Here is a 19,215-nt window from a genome sequence, read left to right on the forward strand (position 1 = left end):
CCACCTAAGGAGATTAACCCTTCAGTGCCTGCTAATCCTGTAATCACCTCCCCTGAGGAAGCAGCCCTCACTCCTTTGTCTGGAGAGATTAATCCTGTTTTAAGAGATAAAAATGCAACAGAATGTCCTAAGGTGAATGGCTTGAGAGATAATTCTAACTCTTTTCATGACCCACTCCCACCTATAACTAGGCTCAAGTCCCAACAATCCCCAAAGGGTGAGATACAAAGTGTGACCCATGAAGAGGTACGCTGTACTCCAAAAGAACTGAATGAGTTTTCCAACTTAAACAGACAGAAACCAGGGGAATATGTGTGGGAATGGATATTAAGAGTGTGGGATAATGGTGGAAGGAATATAAGGTTGGATCAGGCTGAATTTACTGATATGGGCCCACTAAGCAGAGATTCTGCATTCAATGTTGTAGCTCAAGGGGTTAGAAAGGGTGTTAACAGTTTGGGTGGCTGGCTGAAACATGGATCAAAAGGTGGCCGGCATTACCAGAGGTTGAAATGCCAGAACTGCCCTGGTACAATGTGGAGGAGGGGATTCAAAGGCTTAGAGAGATTGGAATGTTAGAGTGGATTTATCATGGAAGACCTGCTCACACAGCCCTGGAATGTCCAGAGGACACACCTTTTACCAGGACTGTAAGGAATAAATTTGTGAGACTAGCTCCATCATCCCTGAAGAGCTCTGCAGTTGCCCTTTTCTGTAGGTCAGATATTACTGTAGGAACTGCTGTCACTGAGCTGGAATCCTTAAACACAATGGGGATAATTGGGTCCTGAGTCGGTAGAAGCCAAGTGGCTGCAGTTAATCACCACAGACAAGGTGGGCATGACTACCATAATGGAAAACAGGCTCAAAGCAGCAATCAAAATAGTATGACTCACAAACTTATGATGTTGGCTAGTGGATCATGGAGTACCAAGTAGTAAAATAGACGGGCAATCGACTAAATTCTTGTTTGAACTATATAGGCAGAAGAATTCTAGGTCATGTGAACAAAAGTCTCCCTTGAATTACAAAAACAGAGAGTCACGGCCGCTTAATCAATTCCCAGACTTGAGACAGTTTACAGATCCAGAGCCCCTTGCATGAAGGGAAGGCTGGGTACCCTTGGGGAAGGACCCTGTTACACTGCCAAAAATTTATACTGTTAATCTTCCAGCCTTTCCCAGGGGGACCTATGGCCTTTTACCAGGGTGACTGCATTGGGGAAAAGGAAATGATCAGATATTTCATGGATTATTAGACACTGGTTCAGAAGTGACATTAATTCCCAGAGACACAAAACATCACTCTGGTCCACCAGTCAGAGTTGGGGCTTATGGAGGTCAGGTGATTGATGGAGTTTTAGCTCAGGTCCATCTCACAGTGGGTCCAATGGGTCCCCGGACCCATTCTGTGGTTATTTCCCCAGTGCTGGAATGCATAATTGGAATAGACATACTCAGCAACTGGCAGAATCCTCACATTGGTTCCCTGACTCCTGGAGTGAGGGCTATTATGGTGGGAAAGGCCAAGTGGAAGCCACTAGAACTGCCCCTGACTAGCAAAATAGTGAACCAGAAGTAATACCGAATTCCTGGAGGGACTGCAGAGATTAATGCTACTCTTAAGGACTTGAAGGATGCAGGGGTGGTTATTCCCACCACATCCCCATTCAACTCTCCTATTTGGCCTGTGAAGAAAACAGATGGGTCTTGGAGGATGACTGTGGATTATCATAAGCTTAACCAGGTGGTGACTCCAATTGCAGCTTGCTGTTCCAGATGTGATATCATTGCTTGAGCAAATCAACATATCCCCTGATACCTGGTAGGCAGCTATTGATCTGGCAAATGCTTTTTTTTCTCAATTTCTGTCAGTAGGGACCACCAGAAACAGTTTGCATTCAGCTGGCTAGGCCAGCAGTTTACATTCACTCTGCTACCTCAAGGTTATATCAACTCTCCAGCCCTATGTCATAATATTGTCCGCAGGAATCTTGATCGTTTCTCCCTCCCACAAGACATCACACTGGTTCATTATATTGATGATATCATGTTGATTGGACCTAGTGAGCAAGAAGTAGCAACTACTCTAGATTTGTTGGTAAGGTATTTGTGTGTGTCTTAGTTTGCTAATGCTGCAGAATGCAAAACACCAGAGATGGATAGGCTTTTATAAAATGGGGGTTTATTTCACTACACAGTTACAGTCTTAAGGCCACAAAACGTCCAAGGTAACACATCAGTAATTGGGTACCTTCACTGGAGATGGCCAATGGCGTCCGGAAAACCTCTCTTAGCTGGGAAGGCACATGGCTGGGGTCTGCTCCAAAGTTCTGGTTTCAAAATGGCTTTCTCCCAGGACGTTCCTCTCTAGCAAGCTTGCACCTCTTCAAAACATCACTCACAGCTGTACTCTGTCCAGTCTCTTTGAGTCAGCATGTTTTATATGGCTCCACTGATCAAGGCCCACCCTGAATGGGTGGGGTCACACCTCCATGGGAGTATCCCACCAAAGTCACCACCCACAGCTGGGTGGGGCACATTCCAAGCAAATCTAACCAGCACCAAAACGTCTGTCCCACAAGACCACAAAGATAATGGCATTTGGGGGACACAATACATTCAAACCTGCACAGTGTGGCAGAGGATGGGAGATAAAACCAACAAAAATACAGGGGCCTTCCACCTCAGTAAAATTTCTAGGTGTCCAGTGGTGTGGGGCCTGTCGAGATATTCCTTCTAAGGTGAAGAATAAGCTGTTGCATCTGGCCCTTCTACAACCAAAAAAGAGGCACAACACTTAGTTGGCCTCTTTGGATTTTGGAGACAATATATTCCTCATACAGGTGTGCTACTCCAGCCCATTTACCGAGTGACTAGAAAAGCTTCTAGTTTTGAGTGGGGACCGGAACAAGATGAGGCTCTGTGACAGGTCCACGCTGCTGTGCAAGCTGCTCTGCCACTTGGAGTATATGATCCAGCTGACCCAATGGTGCTGGAGGTGTCAGTGGCAAATAGAGATGCTGTTTGGAGCCTTTGGCAGGCTCCTATAGGAGAATCACAATGCAGACCCTTAGAATTTTGGAGTAAAGCTTTACCATCCTCTGCAGATAATTACTCTCCATTTGAGAAACAGCCGTTGGCCTGCTACTGGGCCTTAGTAGAGACAGAACACTTAACCATGGGCCACCAAGTTACCATGAGACCTTTTGTCTGACCCACCAAGCCATAAAGTTGGGTGTGCACAGCAGCACTCTATCATAAAATGGAAATGGTATATACGAGAAAGAGCTCGAGCAGGTCTTGAAGGTACAAGTAAGTTACACGAGGAAGTGGCCCAAATGCCCATGGCCCCCACTCCTTCCACCTTACCTTGTCATTCCCAGCTTATAGCTATGGCATCTTGGGGAGTTCCTTACAGTCAGCTGACTGAGGAAGAGAAGACTTGGGCCTGGTTTACAGATGGTTCTGCACAATATGCAGGCACCACCCGAAAGTGGACAGCTGCAGCACTGCAGCCCCTTTCTGGGATGTCCCTGAAGGACAGTGGTGAGGGGAAATCCTCCCAGTGGGCAGAACTTCAAGCAGTGCACCTGATTGTTCACTTTGCTTGGAAGGAGAACTGGCCAGAGATGCATCCGTATACTGATTCCTGGGCTGTTGCTAATGGTTTGGCTGGATGGTCAGGGACTTGGAAGGAACATGATTGGAAGATTGGTGACAAAGAATTCTGTGGAAGGGGTATGTGGATAGACCTTTCTGAGTGGGCAAACAACATGAAGATATTTGTGTCCCATGTGAATGGTCACCAGAGGGTGACTTCAGCAGAAGAAGGTTTTAATAACCAAGTGGATAAAATGACCTGTTTGTTGGCTACCAATCAGCCTCTTTCCCCAGCAACTCCTGTCATTGCCCAATGGGCTCATGAACAAAGTGGTCATGGTGGTAGGGATGGAGGTTATGCATGGGCTCAGCAACATGGACTTCCACTCACCAAGGCTGATCTGGCCACAGCCACTGCTGAGTGTCCAATCTGCCAGCAGCAGAGACCCGCACTCAGTCCCTGATATGGCACCATTCCCCGAGGTGATCAGCCTGCTACCTGATGGCAGGTTGATTACATTGGACCACTTCCATCATGGAAGGGGCAGTAATTTGTTCTTACTGGAATAGACATACTCCAGATATGGGTTTGCCTTCCCTGCACGACATGCTTCTGCTAAAATTACGATCCGTGAACTTACAGAATGCCTTATCTACCATCATGGTATTCCACACAGCATTGCTTCAGACCAAGGAACCCACTTCACAGCAAATGAAGTGAGGAAATGAGCACATGCTCATGGAATTCTGTGGTCTTACCATGTTTCCTATCATCCAGAGGCAGCTAGGTTGATAGAATGGTGGAATGGCCTGTTGAAGACTCAATTACAGCACCAACTAGGTAGCAATACCTTGCAGGGTTGGGGCAGTGTTCTCCAGGAGGCTGTGTATGCTCTGAATCAGTGTCCACTCTATGGTGCTGTTTCTCCCATAGCCAGGATTCATGGGTCCAGGAATCAAGGGGTGGAAACAGGAGTGGCACAACTCACTATCACTCCTAGTCATCCACTAGGTAAATTTTTGCTTCCTGTCCCTGCAAGCTTAAGCTCTGCTGGTCTACAGGTCTGGGTTACAAAAGGAGGAGTGCTTCCACCAGGAAACACAACAATAATCCCATTGAACTGGAAGTTAAGGCTGCCACCTGGCCACTTTGGGCTCCTTATGCCTCTGAATCAACAGGCAAGGAAGGGGATTACTGTACTGGCTGGAGTGATTGATCCTGGCTATCAAGAGGAAATAGCACTGCAACTACACAATGGAAGTAAAGAAGTTTTCCTGGAATACAGGAGATCCCCTAGGGTGTCTCTTAGTACTACCATCCCCTGTGATTCAAGTCAATGGAAAACTGCAACAACCCAATCCAGGCAGGACTACCAATGGCCAAGAAACTTCAGGAATGAAGGTTTGGGTCACCCCACCAGGCAAAGAACCATGGCCAGCTGAAGTGCTTGCTGAGGGTAAAGGGAACATGGAATGGGTAGTGGAAGAAGGTCATGATAAATATGAACTATGACCACGTGACCAGTTACAGAAATGAGGACTATGATGGCATGAATATTTCCTCCTCATTTTGTTATGATTATGTTTGTATTTGTCTGTAAAGCAAATATCTTTGCTTTCTTCTCTGTCTTATCCCCTTATCATATGGCATAAGCTGTAATGTTCATTTTGGAGGTATGGTTTTAGGTGATGTGTATAACTGCCAAGTTGACAAGGGGTGGACTGTGATGGTTAGGCTCATGTGTCAACTTGGCCAGGTGACCCAGCTGTCTGGTCAAGCAAACACTGGTCTAACAATTGCTGTGAGGACGTTTGAGGCTGGTTAATAAACCAACAGGCTGGTTTATTAAATCATCAGTCAATTGACTGCAGCTGTGACTGATGACTCACCAAAGGGCATGCTTTCCACAATGAGAGAATGCAATTGGCTGGATTTAATCCAATTAATCAGTTGAAGACTTATAAGCAAGACAGATAGAGGACCTTCACTTCTTCAGCTGCCCAGTGAAGCATTTCCTGAGTTCATCGAAGTTGCTGGTTCATTTCATGAGTTCATCGAACATGTTCGTTGAAGATCCCAGTTCATTTCCTGAGGAGTTCATCAAAGTTGCTGGTTCATTTCCTGAGGATTTCATCAGACATCTTCCTTGGAGTTGACAGTTTGTTGATGGCTCTACAGAATTTGGACTCGTGCATACCCACAGTTGCATGAGTCACTTTTACAATTTGATAATCAGAGACACTTCTCATTGATTCTGTTTCCCCAGAGAACCCTAACTAATACACTTGTCTTCCAGCACCACTAGAGCGCACTGTTTGCCTATCTTCATGGCCTCCTCATTGTCATGCCAGAAGAAGTCATAGGACTTATAGGACTTGACTGCTTCATACCAAACACTCCAAGATTGAGAATTTTGGTGGGTACCCCAATCCAGTTGAGATTGCATGTAAGTTTCTTGGACACATAAGTTTTGCCCCTGGGCTGGCAAGCCAATCATAACTATGAGAGTTGGAGAACTGGTCATGTACAAGGCCCATAGAAATTTCTCTGAAGCTTGAAGATTTGAGGTTTTCATTTCATTACTACTGCTATTCTGTTCTGAGGAAGAAGACATAGCAGCTCTTCAGGAGACATACTATGATCCCTCCTACAATTTCTCCCAGCAGTGGCCCCACTGCTTCCCGCATAATGTGGAGAACTGGACCTGATGGCTATGGCCAGGGCCAGGAACACATAGAGATGTGTGCCTTTCCAAGGACCTGTATCAACCTTCTTAGAAGAGTTGCTTACATAGGAAGGAAAAGTGAAGTGGTATTAGAAATGAAGACTGATGATGATTATGGGATAAGGAATTAAGGTAGGATGAACTCAATTTATTTGTGAGAATAAAAGAAAGAAATGAGTAATACACATTTTCATAATTTGAATTCTTTCTGAGTCCTTTAAAAATATTTTAGGGTATGTTAAAGAAATCTAACTTCACCAACAAACGTAAAACTTAGAGGAAGTCATGTGGTAAATGCTGAGTACTGAAATATTGTTTGGTAAATTAAAGTCTGTATCCAACAAATAATACACTCATATCAAGTTGATTGAAATGGGGTTGTACCAAACAACACAGGAAAGCAGGGAAGTTGTACACAAATTGGTGTTTCTCAATAGGGTAATCAAGGAAACCCTAGATAATTAACAAAGAAGAAGTAGCATCATTTCCTTGTCTCAGACGCTTTGGGAATAAAAACAAATTGCATTCAATCTCCCAGATTTATGGGGAGAGACACTCATAAATTCCTCTGATTTTAGTGAGGTTAGCAACCACATAAGGGAGCAATAACATATTTGTCATTGAAGGTGAGTAGAGGACTCTAATCATGATTATCAGATTAGCTCCAGTGAAAACTCTTGACTCCTGGTTTCAATTTAAATTATGGAAATGCCAATAATACCAATGACAGACTCAGCAAAGCATGCCATACATACTCATGTTCTCATTTTTAATGTTGTTTTCTGTAGTAACTTGGTATTTTTATCACAATTATTATGCTTTTTGAGTAAAGCAAAGAATCTGTTTCTACTTTCTATGATTTCTCTATTGATATTGGAAATTTGAATGATGAAATTTCTGAAGGGGAAAGGTGTAAGCAGTGTTTGAAAGCTTCACCTACAATGTGGTCTTAGCAAAGATGGTGAGTGTCAGGTCAGGATTATTGATACTGAAAAAGTGTTTATGTTTCAAAAACTGATAATTTCCAATAAGACTTTCCAGTTATTCAGTAATTATCATTGTCTCTGACTAGTTGCATCTACACAGTTTCATTTGTGCCATGGTCATCTGTGCTCTAATTTTACCAATACCATACAAGAGACAGGAATTTTCAGAATTTGAATTCCCTCATGAGCAGAACCTTTGAGAAAGACCTGTGTATATGATGTTTAATTTGTAGATAATTCCAGTAACAATGAATGCAGGAATGAATAATGTGAGACAGGGAAGGGAGAAAAGTTAAAAAAAAAATCATGCAATAGAGAGCAAGTTAGTGCTGTAAGCAAGTGAGATTCAGTCACTTGAAATGCTTTAAGATGCTCTGCAGAAATCTTGGAATTTTCCAAAGATTAGAGAAGGTGCAGCTTGTACACAGCTGCAGGGCATATCAGAAGTGGACCAATGTGATAGGAATTATGGAGACAGATGGCTCTGCAACATGATATTTACAGTTTTAAATAGATTGCAGAGTCAAAATAAAATGTTAATTATTTTGGCTTAGGCAAAAATAGTAAAGTGCTTTGTACCCTACACTTTTTGTATTAAATTTGTAGGTGTTTCCATATGACAGTGAGGTGCAAGGCTTGGAAATATCTCTGAATGTCTTTCTAATGAGGGCCAAACTGAGTTTAAAATCAGCTCAATTAAAGGGCCAGGGAGGGTCAGTCCTTAGAGGAATTACGTCAGGTCTTTATATTCTGCAATCAGTATTGTTGAACTTGCCATGCCTTAAACACTGGTATCTGTATAAGCACAGGAAATTTGCTTGTATATAGAGTAGGACAGAGATGACTATATAATGAAGGCAGAGATATAATTATGCCACAAGTGAAGGAATATCATGGATTGCCACCCATTGTCAGAACCCTATGCCTTTCAGAGGAATAGCCAATTCAGAGGAATAGCCAATGCTTTGATTCAGACGTCTAGCCCCCAGAACCGTGAGACAATAATTTTCTTTTATTTAAGCAAACTAGTCTATGGTAGTTTGTTAGAGTAACCCTAGCAAACTAAGGCTTTCATACAATGGGTTTTATACCACAATTGGAGGAGGAAAAGGAGAAGGAAAAGAAGGATGGATCTCACATGCATACTGTTAAATGAAAGAAATGATATACCCCCAAAAAGGCTTACACTAGGATATACTATTCTAAAACATATTGAGCTGTACACTTACATTTGGACAGTTTGCAAAAGTTATACATATTTTAAAATGTATGATACAGTTAAATGAGTACTGCATATATGAAGAATTCAAGGTTGATTCCCTCTATGAAAATCAATCTATGTAATAAAAATCATTATAATTTAAAATTAAAATGGGCATATGATAAAATTCAACATCAATTTATAATAAAATTTCTAGGAGAATAGAATAAAAATTATCTATCTGATAAATGATACCTATAAAACTCTTATTTTAAACATGTAAGGTTATAGTGAAAAGTTAAAAGCTTCCCCTCTGAAATTCACCCCAAAGCCAAGGCTGAATAGGCTCTAAAGGAGAGGCTCAGCTAGAGCTAATAAACCTGAGAGGTTTATTTGGTTATTGCTGTTCTTTTAACTCCTTATATTCAAGGAATCTCTGTTGTAAAATAAGCTGAATGCAAGCTAAAGAAACAGAGACGTCAGTGATTACATATATTTTGGAATGCAGTGTTTGCAAAAATAGGTTGGAAAATCACTAAATGAATATATTATTATCAACTTCAAAAATTAAAGAAAAAAAAATTGGAAGTCAGAGAGTCTGAATTCTACATTAACACATTAAAACATCCAAATGTCCAGATTTCAAAAAAATAAAAAATAAAACACAAAACATTCAAATAAACACAATTTTGACTTCAAAGGAAGTCAAAAACAGAAAACATCCCTGATAAATCTCAGATATTTTACTTAGTAGGTAAAGACTTAAAACAAGCATTTCAAAAAAGGCCAGAGTTGAAAACACACACACACACACCCACACATGGACAATGATCAAACAGGAATCAGGAAAATAATGTATGATCAGAATGATGGAAAATATTAAAGGAGGACAAGGATTTTGAGCACCGTTAACTACTATGCAGTGCTGGTGTCAGTGTACACTGGTATAATCACATTGGAAAACTATTTGGCAATATTTACTAAGGAAGAATATGTACACCCATGAATGAGCAATTCTAGGCAAATGAATTTAATACATAATAGAAATGCATTTATATGTTAATAAGAATGCGCTGTAGAATATAAGTAGTAGTACTACTCATCAAACCATGTGGGATTCCTCAGGGGTCCTGATAATGTTTTTTTTTTATATTGTTTAATCTCGATTCTAGTTATATATGTGTGCAAATTTGTAATAATTTATTTATGATATGTGCATATCTTTATATTTATATCATATTTCAATATGTTCAAAAATACAACATATAAAGGAAAAATGGCTACATACAATACCCTATTTTTCCCTTGTGAATTTTTAAATCAGTGTAATAGACAGTGTTTAGTCACTTCTCCATTTTGTTCTAAGCCATAAAACCATTCATAAACCACTCTAATAAAAGAATATTGAGGGTTATAAGACAGATGGACATTCATGTCCTACAGTACAATATTTTAATGCCAAATCTCTAGATGGCAGCAGAAGAGACTTAAGAGAAGCTGTGGAAAGTTATTAAAAATAACTTTCCTCTTATGGAGATGTAAAGATGTCATTTGTAATTAGTAGATACCCATTGGCTTGCTTTGAATACTCCAAATGCTTTAGGCAAAATTAATAAATAGTGTGCCTTCTCTAAGGGAGGGTCTCAAAGGAGGAGAGAAACCTATAAATTCTTATTGGGTTGTGTTAGGAGCACATGGAGGACAATGACATATTTCTCATTAGAGGTAAGTAACCTGCCTTCCTGTTCATGGGACTGGGGTGGTTTGAAGCCATAGGTACCGTAAAACGCATTTTTAAATATAATCTATTCCTTAGATAAAATAGGAACTTTTTTTTAAGTTACTTCAGTTAAGAAGGTGTAGCCCACATAAAGATTTTTATTTCATCCTTCTGTGTCTATAATGACATTAGTCATTTCTACTCTGACAGTCTCCCCATGTTATCTTTGCTGTGCTCAAGCACCCATGACATTGTGTTTATAATACTGATCTCTTTTCAGCATTTAATCTGGTATCTTATCATCATCTTCTTACATGCTGACCCTTACGACCATCCTCAGGATGAACTCTGCAAAGGACAGGCAAAAGGCCTTCTCCACACATGGATTTCACCTGACAGTGGTACTTGTGTTATATGGGACTTTATTTTTTATGTTGTGCATCTCAAGTCCAGCCTCTACTTTGATAGTGATAAAATGACCTATGTATTTTATACCATGATAATACCCATTTGAATCCCGTGATCTATACCTTGAGGAACAAAGAGGTAAAGGCTTCCCTACACAGGATCTGGAAATATCTGTGAAAATTTCCTATTTAAGTTCAATGAAGAATAAATATACAATAACTAGGTCACTTACAACAGTTTGCTACCTGTGATAAGCCTTTAGAAAACACTACTATTTAAGGAAACAGAAAACTTAGCAATAAACCTGTGCTAATTCAGGAAAGATTTATGAAGGATTCTCCTGTCCAATGGTTTGCACTCCCGTGGATTGCACAGAGATGAGTAAATTTCTTGAAAATATTAAATCAACAAAAACACTGCCAGCCTGGATTGAAAGGGTCAGAGATGGAATAAGTAAAGGAAGAAGTAATCCAAGAACAAAATCAGAGACACAGATGTCTGGGTCACAGGGATCTCCTAGGTCCAAGGTCACATGTACTGAGAGGGTAGAGCATTCTTTCCAGTGTTCACAGAGAACATGGCCACACACAGGTGTTTGGAAAGAATGGGACTGTCATCTAGACAGTCAGAGATGGTTGAGATGCCACTTCATCAACCCAGGTGGGCAAAGCATCAAGATCCAGATTACCCACAATTTGTGAAATTTAATGGTAGTTTTCCTGCTTGGTTTTGGACTTGTTCGAAACCTTGTGACTTCACAGCCTTTTTCCCCTCCAATTTCTGTCTCCTGGGATGGGAATGCCTGTCATATGCTCTGTCATAGCATTGCATTTTGGAAGCAGATAACTTGTTTCCTAGGTTTCACAGGTTTGAAGATGGGGTTGAACTTTAAATCAGGATAGACCATATCCAAAGTGGATTTAGATAAGGTTTTTGTCATAGAGGTGCTACTGAAATGGCTGAAGTCTTGGGATATTTAGATGGGATGAACATTTTTTGCATGTAAGTAGCAAATGGCTCTTTTTTTTTGCAGATGGCAGACTGTTATGAATTTAATTGTGTCTTCCAAAAAGGCAAGTTCAAGTCCTATCCCTGGTCCAGTGAATGTGACCTTATTTAGAAAAAGGGTTTTTGAAAGATGTGATTAGTTTAAATGAGGTTAAAAAGATTAGGTGCATCCTCATCTAATAAGAATGGTATCTGTATAAGCAGAGGAAATTTGGGCATAGTGAGAGAGGAACAGGGATGGCTATATGATGTAGACTGAGATAGAACTATATCACAAATCAAGGAACCTCATGCATTGCCACCCACTGCCAGAACTCTGTACATTTCAGAGGAAGTGTGGTCCTCTCAATACCTTGATTCAGATTTCCAGCATCTAAAATTGTTACAACAAATCTATTTTGTTTAAGCAAACTAGTCTATGGTACTTTTTTACTGTAGCCCTGACAAACTAAGTCATTCATAAAATGGAGTTTATACTGCAATTGAAGAAGGAGAAGTATAAGGAAGGATAAGGAGAAGAGGAATGGATCTCATAGGTGTAACAGTAAGTGCAAAAATCACACCCTCAGTGTTGGTTTGGATGTATTATGTCCCAGAAAATGCCATTAACTTTGATGCAAGCTTGTGTGGGCAGACATATTAGTGTTGATTGGGTTGCAATTCATTGATTGAGTGTTTCCACAGAGATGTGACCTACCCAACTGTAGGTGATAATTCTGATTAGATAATTTCCATGGAGGCATGGCCCTGCCCATTCAGCCTGCACCTTGATTAGTTCATGTGAGCCCTATAAAACTCAGACAGAAGGACCAAGCTTAGTACAGCCAAGAAAGACACTTTGAAGAATGCACAGGAGCAGAGAGAGGAATGCCCTGGGAGAAAGCCATTTTGAAACCAGAACATGGGAACAGATGCCAGCCACGTGTCCTCCAACCTAACAGAGGTTTTCCAGATGTCATTGGCCATCCTCCAGTGAAGGTACCTGATTGCTGATGACTTACCTTGGATATTTTATAGCCTTTAGACTCTAAATTTGTAACCAAATAACCTCCCTTTAGAAAGCTGATCAATTTCTGGTGTTTTGCAAAAAGGCAACATTAGCAAACAGGAAAAGATTTTGGTACCAGTGAAGTGGGGTGCTGGTGTTTCTGAGTTTGCAAATACTAAACATGTTGGAATGGCTTTTTAAATGTAAAAGGGGAAGATTCTGGAAGAATTGTGAGGAGCTTGATAGAAAAGGCCTAGACTGCTTTGTAGAGACTGTTAGTATAAATATGGATTCTAAAGATACTTCCAAAAAGGCCTTGAAAAGAAATGATGAATGTGTTACTGCAAACTGTAAGAACAGTGATCCTTATTTTAAACTGGCATAAAATTTGGCAAAATTGAGTCCTGGTGTTGGGTGGAAGGAAGAATTGTAGAGCAACAGGTTGGGATACTTGCCTGATGAGATTTTGAAACTAAAAGTTGTTGATATAGCATGACTTCTCCTTGCAGCTTATAGTAAAATGTGAGCAGAGAGAGATTAACTTAGAACTGAACTCTTGGGTTCAAAGAAACCAGAAACTGATGGTTTGGAAAATTCCAGGCTGTCAGGGGGTAGAACCCCAGAAGCTACAGCCCAATGTGAGGATTTAACCAAACATGGAAACCAGCTGCCATTTCAGTATAAGCCAGGATTGGAGATGGAGTTATCCAGAAAGGATTTGTGGAAAGTCCTATTGTCTGATGGTTTTGACCCCTGTGTGCTTCATGTGAAGTCAATAGAATTTTTGTGACATCTTTATAGATGGAGCTGCTGGTGGTCTGGACTGGAGGATACAGACAAGGAACAAATTGAAGGAGAATTTTCTTCAAAGGCAGAGCTGTGGACATTGAGGTCTGCAGTCAATAAGTCTTGGGCTGGGAGAGTGGAGTGGCCCACATACATGGAAAGAGTGAGTTTGCCCTGGAGGTAGAGGGTGGATCTTACTCCCTGATGCTCAGGAAGAGTTCTGCCACCCCAGGCCCCAAAGAGGGTGGGACACATTCCCAGGAGACTGGGGAGAGTCTGGCAGACAACCTACTGCTCTGAAGGGGATGAACATATGCCCCAGAGATGGAAGAGAATCTGGGTGCTGCCCCTATGTTTGAGGAGGATGGGGCTAAGAAGGTGGTCTCCCCAATGTGTGGATATGTTGGAACACCCACCCCAGCATTTGGAGAGAAAAAGGCTGATGCATAGGCCTCTGAGAAGTGTGGGAAAGCCACCCTCTCAAGCCCCAAAGATGCAACATCTTTCTGTAAATGGCTCTCAGATTTGGAAATCTAATAGAGTTTGCCCTGCAGATTTTAGGAACCGTTTTGGTCCCTTAAACCCTTTTTTCCTTACTGTTTCTCATTATGGCAATGGGAATGTTTACCTTATGCTTGCCCCTCCTTTGTATATTGGAAACAGTTAACTTGTTCCAGGTTTCACTGGTCCAGATCAAGAAGGGAATTTTGCTTTTGGACAGACCATGCCTGTAACAGATTTTAATGGGAACTTGTACTTACATATTGTTACTGAAAAGATGTAAGTTTCTGTGATGATGTGATGGGATGAATGTATTTTGTATATGGAAATATCATGTCATTTTGGGGTCCAGGGAGTGAAATATGCTGGTTTGGATGTATTCTGTCCCCAAAAATTATATTATATTTGATGCTATCTTGTGTGGGCAGAGGTATTAGTGTTGATTAGATTAGGTATTCTTTGATGGAATGTTTCCATGGAGATGTGACCAACCCAAATGTAGGTGATAGCTCTGATTAGATAATTTCCATGGAGGTGTGGCCCTGCTTATTCAGCATGGACCTTGATTAGTTCACCAGAGTCCTGTAAAAGCTCAGACAGAAGAAGGGAGCTTGGTACAGCCAAGAGGGACACTTTGAAGTTGCACAGGAGCTGAGAGGGAATGTCTTGGGAGAAAGCCATTTTGAAATCAGAACTCTGGAACAGATGCCAGCCACATGCCTTCCCAGCTAACAGAGGTTTTCCATATGCTATTTGCCATCCTCCAGTGAAAGTACCCAATGGATGACTTATCTTGGACATTTTATGACCTTAAGACTGTAACTTTGTAACCAAATAAACCTCCTTTATAAAAGCTGATCCATTTCTGGTGTTTTGGGAAAAGGCAGCATTAGCAAACTGGAACACCCCCCAAAAATCTTACACTGGTGTATATTACACTAAGACATATTAAGCTGGACTCAAAAAACAGGCAGTTTATAAAAGTTACACATTTTTTTAAAGCATGTGATACAGTTAAATGAGTACTGCATATGTACAGGAACTAAAGGTTGATTTCACATATGAAAATCAATCTATGTAATTAAAATTATAATTTAATAGAAAAACTTAAAGGATTTTTTTCCGGTTTGCTAATGCTTCCATTATGCAAAATACAAGAAATGGATTGGCTTTTATAAAGAGGATTTATTAAGTTACAATTTATAGTTCTAAGGCCATAAAAGTGTCCAAACTAAGGCAACAACATGAGTGTACCTTCACCGGAGAAAGGCTGTTGGTGTTCAGAACACCTGTGTCAGCTGGGAAGGCACATGGCTGGCATCTGCTTATTCCTAGGTTGCATTTCAAAATGGAATTCTCTCAGCATCTATAAGTGCCAGCATCAGCAAGCATCTGGGCCTGTGTGGCTGTTTTTAAAGGACTCCAATAAACTAATCAAGAACCATGCTGAATTGGTGGGGCCAGACCTCCATGGAAATAATTTAATCAAAATTATCACCTATAGTGGGTGAGTCCATGGAAAAAACCTAATCTAAATATCTCACAAGATTGGATTAACAGATCATGGCTTCCTGAGGGACATAATATATCCAGACCAACACATTCCACCCACTGGACCCCCAAAAGTTATGATCGTTCCATATACAAAATACATTCATCACATCACAATATCACAAAACCTTAAATCATTTCAGTAACAATAGGTAAGAACAAGATCATGCCAAAATCAGTTACAGGCATGGTCTCTCCTAAGGCAAAATTCCCCTCTAGTCGTGGACCTGTGAAACTTAGAACAAGTTATGTGCTGCCAATATACAAAGGAGGGACAGTACTAGGATAAACATTCCAATTGCCATAAGGAGAAAGTGGCAGGAAAACAGGGTTCACAGGACCAAAACAGTTCCTAATACCCACAGGGCAAATGGCATTAGATTTCAAAGTCTGAGAGTCATTTATAAAATGATGTTGCATCTTCAGGGCTTGAGAAAGCAACAGTCGTGCACTTTCCAAAGGCTTACATGGCAGCCTTCCTCTCTTCAAATGCTGGGGTGACTGCTACAACATATTCATGCATTGGGGAGGCCACTTTCTTCTTGGCACCACCCTCCTCAAACATCTAGGTGCCACCCAGACTCTGCCTCACTGGGACAAAGACTCTCCCCTCTCTAAACAGTGGGGTAGTAGCCAGGCTCTCTCTAATTCCTGGGGAATGTTCTCCACAATCTCTAAGGCCTGAGGTGGCAGCATTCTTCCTGAGCATCTAGGCAGAAATTCCACCCTCTCCCTCTAGGGGCAAACTCACCCTTTCCACATGCATGAGCCACTCCACTCTCCCTGTCTGAGACTTTTTATCTCTAGACCTCAACCACCATGGCTCTGTCTTTGAAGAAATATTTCATTCAATTTGTCCCTTCTCCATCCCCTCTAGTCCAGACTGACAGTGGTTCTGTCTATACAGAACTCACAATTTTTTTTTTTTTGGCTTGGCATGAAGTATACAGTGATCAAAATCATCAAACAGAACTTTACACAAATCATTTCTGAATAATTCCATCTCCAATCCTGGCTTGCATTGAAATGGCTGGCTGGCTCCATGTTTGGAACCCAGAACCACAACACAATTTTGCTTAATTCTCTGCCATTTTACAACAAGGATTGCTTTTCTTCCAGTTTGCAACAACACATCCATCATTTCTGCTCAAGACCTCATCAGAAGTATCTTTAAAGTCCATATTTCCACAGTCTCTTCAAAGCAATCTAGGCCTTTTCTACCAATCTCCACACAATTCCTCCAGAATCTTCCCCTTTTCCATTTAAAAAGCCATTTCAACATGTTTGGTATTTACAAGCTCAGCAGCACCCTACTCTCAGTACCAAAATCTGTTCTGGTTTGCTAATGTTTCCATTATGCAAAATACAAGAAATGGATTGGCTGTTATAAAGAGGATTTATTAAGTCACAAATTTATAGTTCCAAGGCCATAAAAATGTCCAAACTAAGACATCAACATGAGTATACCTTCACTGGAGAAAGGCTGTTGGTGTCTGGAACACCTCTGCCAACTCAGAATGAATATAGCTGGCATCTGTTTACTCCCAGGTTTCATTTCAAAATGGAATTCTCCAAGCATCTCCAAGTGTGTCTCAGCTAGCATCTGGGCCTGTGCAGCTGTTTTTAAAGGACTCCAGTAAACTAACCAAGAACCATGCTGAATTGGTGTGGCCATACCTCCATGGAAATACTCTAATCAAAATTATCACCTACAGTCAGTGAGTCACATCTCCTTGAAAACATTCTAATCCAAATATCTCACAAGAATGGATTAAAAGATCATGGCTTTGTGGGGAACATAATATATCTAATCAGACAAAGAAGCATATAACAAAATTCAGCATCAATTTATAATAAACTTTCTGGCAGAACAGAATAGACAGAAACATCATTTTAATAAAGGATATCTATAAAATTCTTGCCTAAAACATCTAATGTAACAGTGAAATGTTAAAATCTTCCCTACTGATATTGGCCCCAAGGGGAAGGTTAAATAGGCTTGAAAGGGAAGACTCAGCACACAGCTGATCTGTAAAAACTGGGGAAGGTGTATTTTGTTGTTGTTCATTCAGTTCCTGAAATTCAAGGAATCATTTTCATAACACCACCTGAATACAAGCTAAAGAAAGAGAAATGTAAGTGATCACATGCATTAAGGAATATAGTCTTTGCACAAATAGGTTGGAAAAAATCTCTAAACAAATATGCTAACAACACCTTCAGTAATTAAAAACTAAGGGAAAACTTTGGGAGAAAATCAGAATTCCAGAGCTAGCATATTAAAATGTTCATATATTCAGATTTCAAAACAACAACAACAAAATTGCAAAACATTCAAAGAAACAAGGAAAGATTGGCCATTTTGAAGGAAAAAACAAAGTGACAGAAAACATCCCTGATAAATCTTTGACATTTTGCTTAGTAAACAATGTCTTTAAAATGAGTGCCTTAAATATGCTCAAAGAGCTAAAGAAAACAAAGGCAAAGAAAAACAGGAATCAAGAAAATAACATATGATTAAAAATAGAATTTCAATATTATAAGAAGGAACTAAATGGAAATTCTGGGGTTGAAAACTGCAATAACAAGAAAGTAAAAATGGGGAGATTACTACTGACCTTCCAGGAAAAAAAAATTGTGAAATGATTATAGCAGAATATTACATATATTTGTTGTATGCCAACAAATTAGACAATCTAGATGGAATGACAAAATTCCTTGACATACACTGTGCTGGTTTGGATATATTTGATTGGAATCCCTTGACTGAGTGTTTCCATGGAGATGTGACTCAATCAACTGTGAATGAAAAGTTTGATTGGATACTTTCCATGGAGGTGTTACCCTGTCCATTCAGGGTAGGTGTTAATTGGATCACTGGTGACATATAAAGGAATTCACAGACAGAGGGACCTCGGAGCAACAGAGCGTGACATTTTGGAGAGAGCTAAAGCCAAGAGGAACACTGAAAAATGCACAGGAGCTGAAAGAGGAGCTGGAACACAACCTGGAATCAGAAGAAGCCAGCTATAAGACTTCCCAGCTAACGTGTTTTCTGGATGGCATTGGCCTTCCTTCAGTGAAGGTATACTTGTTGACACCATAGCCTGGACACTTTTTTGGCCTTAAGACTGTAACTTTGTAGTCAAATAAACCCTCTTTACAAAAGCCAATCCATATCTGGTATTTTGCATAACAGGCAGCATTAGCAAACTGGAACATGCACAATGTACCTATTCTGACTCAAAAAGAAATAGAAATTCTCAACAGATCAATATCAAAAGATAGAATCCATAATTCAACAACCTCCCAAAAAAAGGAATCACAAGGTCTATGTGCTTCACTGGTGAATCCTACCAAACATTCAAAGAGGAATTAACACCAATCCTGCCAAATTCTTCAATAACAACAACCACAAAGTGAAAGGGAGAACACTTACTAGCTCATTAATTGAGTTTAGAATTGCACTGATACCAAAGTTAGGTTAAAAAAAAATCACCATATTCCTTGTAGATATTCCTTGTAAATAAAATAAAATAAAATGTGTTCAATGTATAATATATATAATGTCGGGATGTATTCAATATATGAATGTAAGGATGGTTCAATATAAGAAAATCCATCAATGTAATGCACCACCTTAAGAGAACTATAGAAAACAAAACAAAACAAAAAAACTAGTTATCTCAGTTGACATAGGAGAGGCACTTGACAAATACCAAAAAATCACTCAAAACT

The sequence above is a fragment of the Choloepus didactylus genome, chromosome 21 (genome assembly GCF_015220235.1).
Source record: "Choloepus didactylus isolate mChoDid1 chromosome 21, mChoDid1.pri, whole genome shotgun sequence".
Lineage (NCBI taxonomy): Eukaryota > Metazoa > Chordata > Mammalia > Pilosa > Megalonychidae > Choloepus > Choloepus didactylus.